Genomic DNA, 4,928 nt, shown 5'->3' on the forward strand with positions numbered 1-4,928 from the left:
TTCCTTTCCTTTCCTTTCCTTTCCTTTCCTTTCCTTTCCTTTCCTTTTCTGTTTTGAAAAGCAGAGTTTCCCTTTTTAAATAATTTTTTTGCATAACTTTTCCAACCTACGTTCAGTTAAGTACCTGTCTCTCCCATTCAATTAAGAAGGGTCCTACATATTTCAAAAGGCAAAAAGAGAGGTCTCTGAGAAATAAAATATTTTAAATTGATCCATTACTTCTTTTTCCTTGAATACTACATCTGGGCGGAGGAGGAAAGAGGACAAAGACGGAGAAGGGGAAAGATGATTCATCAAACGCCTTAGTCAGAGCAGGTATATTTTCTTTATAGCCTATTAGCCTCTTTTATTTCTTAATCCTGAGTATATATTCCAATATATTTTTCACTGTCATAACTTATGCCTACCTCTATTATGAAGTCACCAAGAATTAAAAGTATATGTTGAATTAATTTGGAGGGTTCTACTGAGTTCTTTGTAGCATTTCTTATCTCATCCTCTGTGGGAGATATAGAAGCATATTCTATAAATATCTTCATGATGGTCTTTTTCAAATGCTTCTCATAAAAACACTGCAATAAGATATGACATCCTATGAAATGATGGTTTTTTGTTTTCTTTGGAAACATAATAAAAACACTCTGCTAACTCCTTTATTTGATGTTTGAAGGATGACCTCTGAGCTATCTTTCCATTTAGCTATTCCTTTGTCTTCTGGTTTCATTCAGAGGAAGAATGTCAATATTGATGTAATTTAGTAATATGTTCATTCATTAATCATTGAAGAATTCCAACAGTCACAGTGTTTATAGGCCATCTAAAAATAATGATTTTCCTGTCCCAATTCATTTTCCCCACCATTACTATGAAAGAAGAAAGGAGTAGCAATGGAAAAAAAAGGAAGGACCTTTTCTCACTGATAGCCTAGTTTCTGGTAATTACCATTCCTAGGGAGAAAGGCAGAGGGAGGGAGGGAGAGAGACAGAGAGACAGCCACGGAGAGAGAAACAGAGGGAGAGACAGGGAGACAGACGGAGATGGAGAGACAGAGACAGAGTTTTGGATAGGAAGCTGCTTGACAAGACAGGACAGAGTAAGATTTTGACCACTGCCCCAGTCTTTTTGTTTGTTTTAATTTTTTTTCCCCCATTAGAAACTGCTTTCTTTTACCTGGTGGTCATGGAGAAACTTTTTTTATTCTTTTCTTTGTGGACCATACAGGTTATAGGAAGCCATTAGCTATTGTGACAAGATGAAAGACTTTAGCACTCTGAACCTGTGGCAGCTTGCAAACAGCCATAGCCTGGGTCTGGGACTTGCTCTTCCAATGGATGACGGCAGTCTAGGTCAGCTCTCCACTTCACCAGTGCCCCAGAGAGCCAAAGTGGGCTGTTGGGTCAGTGTTAAGGAGACAAGTTCTGAGAACTCTGAGCTAGAAGTTTTTTGTTTGTTTGTTTTTAAATCTCATTTGATGGTGGGGCGAAGGAAGGAGAGCCTTCTTCTGCCTTCCCATTGCATTCTATTTCATAGTCTCTGGCTTTCTCAAGGATTGTCACAGATTAGATGTTGAAACAGCCTAGGGAGGTTGTAGAAGGAGGTTTGGGAAGGTGAGTGGGCAAGCAAGCACTTAGAAACCTCCTGGGCATTTTTACTAATGGCTAATAAACCATGTGGTCACCAAAAAGTCTATTTCCTGTAATAATAACATCAATATAGAGGGTTGATACTGAGCCAGGACATTTTCCAGACCAGCAGGTTTGGGAGTGACCCATAGATATTTCTTTGTTTTGGTAATCCTGAACCATACGATGCCCTGGAGTCTTTCAAAATCCAGTGATGAGAAGATTTTCTGTTACTTAACTCTTTGAAGCTAGATGTACATGGAATCTTTTGTGTCTAAAGGTGTCAGCCGATAGGACTGCTATGTACTGGAAACTGGAAGGGGACACCACCTACTGGGAAAAATTATAAACTGCACTTCCTTGCTGGTTAACGGATATTATTTTTCATCCTTTTTGCAGACTTAGAAAAGATAGGCCACAAGCTATGGTTAGGCTACTGCTGAGACCTCAGCTGTCCCCTGGGATTCCCACCAAATGGATCAGTTAAATATTAAGTTTATACTGTGGACAAGATAATGCTTCAGAGATGGCTTACAAGTCAGGGAGATGTGCCACATGCTGGCTGAGTGACCCTGGAAAAGTCACTTAAACTTTTTAGAGCCCCTAAAAAGATTTTAGGTCTTAGATTTTAAGTCATTGATGCTATATGGATATGCATAGATATGTATATGTTTCTCACTGGGAGCTCCCGGCACAAATTACTGGTCCAATTGAAACACAAAAGAAAACACCCTGAGCCCTTTGCTTGGTACTAGAGATACAAAAAAAGAAACACTTCTTGCCTCTAAAGAACTTAAATTTTACTCAACTTGATCACATATGTAACCTCATGATGAAATATGCTATCCAGCTCCAGATAGAGGGGTAATGGACTTGGTATAAACTGAGGCATTTTGAGGGTTGTGGGGATGTTGAAGAGCATAGCTAATATAGGAATTTATTTTTGCTTAATTATATACGTTTTGGAACTAAAAAAATTAAATTAAAAAAACAACATAGATATTTTAAAGGAATAGCAAGTTGTTTATGGTAGATTTGCAGTTTCATGTGCAATTGTCTTTTTTATTATACTATGTTGTGGAAATAAATGCTCATTTCATTCTATACATTAAAAACCAAACAACAACAAAAAAACAACAACAGTGTAACATACCCTAGGTGGCACAATGGATAGAGTCCTGCACTTGGAGTCAGGAAGACCTGAGTTCAAATCCTACCTCTAGACACTAGCTATATGACCCTGGGCAAGTCACTGAACCTCTATTTGCTTCAGTTTCCTCATCTTTAAAATGGGGATAATATCACCTACTTCCCAGGGTTATTGTGAGGATCAAGTGAGAATGTTTGTAAAGAGCTTTGCCAATCTAAAAGCATGATATAAATGCAAACTATTGTTATTACATAAGTATATATAAGTTATATACAAAATAAATGCCAGGGGGCTTTAGAGAAGAAGGCCCTAGTAGCTGGGGGCATCAGGAAAGACCTTATGTATGTCATGAATCAGAGATTCTAAGAGGCAAAGGTCAAGAGGGTGTGCATTCCAGGCATGGGGAAGACAGCCTGTGACAAGGCACAGAGAGGGGTGATGAAGTTGTGTGTAGAGAACAGCAAAGAGTCTAGTTTTGTTAGTTTGGGGAGTCATGTTTATGATAAGGCTAGAGCTAGGGAGTAATTGATTTTAAATGCCAAAGGAGTTTTGTTTCATCCTGCAGGTAACAGGGAATTATTGAGCTGGGGAGACTTGGCTTTAGGAATATCACCTTGGTACACCTCTGTGGAGGATGGATTAGAGAGGGGACAGACTTGAGGCAGGGAAACCAGTTAGGAGTTTAGTTAAGGCAAGAGGTGATAAGGGCCTGAATTAGAATGGATGATTGAAATAATGGTGGTATCCTGGCCAGAAGGAAAATTTCAAGAAAGGGGTGGGTGGGTTGGCAGAGAAAGACAGTGAATTCTGATTAGGTATGTTGAATTTGAATTGACAACTGGATGTGTAGTTCAAAACAGGCAGTTTTGATGTGGGATGAGTGGTGTGGGATTGGAACTTGTTAGAGATGCTAAACCCAGATATAGAGCTCTGGGAATCATCTTCAAAGAGATGACCTTTGAATCTATGGGAACTGAGAGAATTCACCGAAAGAATGTAGAAAGAAGATAAGAGCATGCAGGACAAGCCTTGATGGTATGCCCCCAGTTAGGGGGCAAAAGACCTATGAAGATTCAGCAAAAGAAAGTGAAAAGAGACAGGTAGAGAGAGATTCAAGAAAGAGCGCGTCACAAAAATCCAAAGAGAAGAGAGTATCCAGGAGGAAAGAGTGGAAGACAGTGCGAAAAGCTACAGAGAAATCGATGAGCACTGAGACAGGGCCAATGAGAGATCACTGGTCATTTTAAAGGGAATGGGTTCTACTGAATGATGAAGTTGAAAGCCAGACTGTAAGCGGGTAAGAGACAAAGGACAGGAGAGGAAGAGGAAGCGGTGGGAAGAGACATTTAAGATGGAAGATAGCTTAAGGAGATGGTAGAATCAAGTCAGAGGTTTTTTGTTGGTAAGGATGGGAGAGACCTGGGTGTGTTTGTAGGCCCCTAGAAAGGAAGCAGCAAATGAGTAGACTAAAAGTTAGACAGCAAAAGGCTACCCCTCCATCAGAGACTGGAATAAAAGAGGGATGTCAAGGGCTTTGGAGCTGTGGCCGAGGGAACTCATGGGGAGTATCCTCTACGTAAGTAATACTGCCTGGTGAACTGGGACAGCCAGATGGCACAGTGGACAGAGCACTGGGCTTGCAATCAGGAAGAGTCATCTTCAGAAGTTTGAAGCTTGTCTCAGACATTTAACTGGCTGTGTGACTCTGGGCAAGTCACTTAACCCTGTTTGCCTCAGTTTCTTCATCTGTAAAATAATCTGAAGAAGGAAATGGCAAACCACTCTATTATCTTTGCCATGAAAACTCCCTATGCAGTTACAAAGAGTTAGACATAACTGCAAATAGCTGAACAACAACAATGTTGATCTGATGAATAGGCATCAGAGGGATTGAGTCTTTTTATTCCCCAGCCCATATTTGTGTAGGTAAGACTACTCCAGGATTCACTCTTCTTTTGGGCTATGACTTTTTCTCCAGCTACTACCTCGACTTCTCTCTTCTGTGGGGCAGTTTCCTTTCTAACTCTGCCCTGTGGAAAAGTGACAATAGCCACTGCCTGACCATCCAAACCAGTGTACCTCCATCTGTTACTGCTTCATTTTAGCTCAGAAAAACTCGAGGGAAGGTGTTTTCTCTGTTCTGGGAAGTTGTTGAA

Source organism: Petaurus breviceps, unplaced genomic scaffold (genome assembly GCF_028583685.1).
Source record: "Petaurus breviceps papuanus isolate PSGF00001 unplaced genomic scaffold, PetGlider_PUasm1.0 90808, whole genome shotgun sequence".
Taxonomy (NCBI): domain Eukaryota; kingdom Metazoa; phylum Chordata; class Mammalia; order Diprotodontia; family Petauridae; genus Petaurus; species Petaurus breviceps.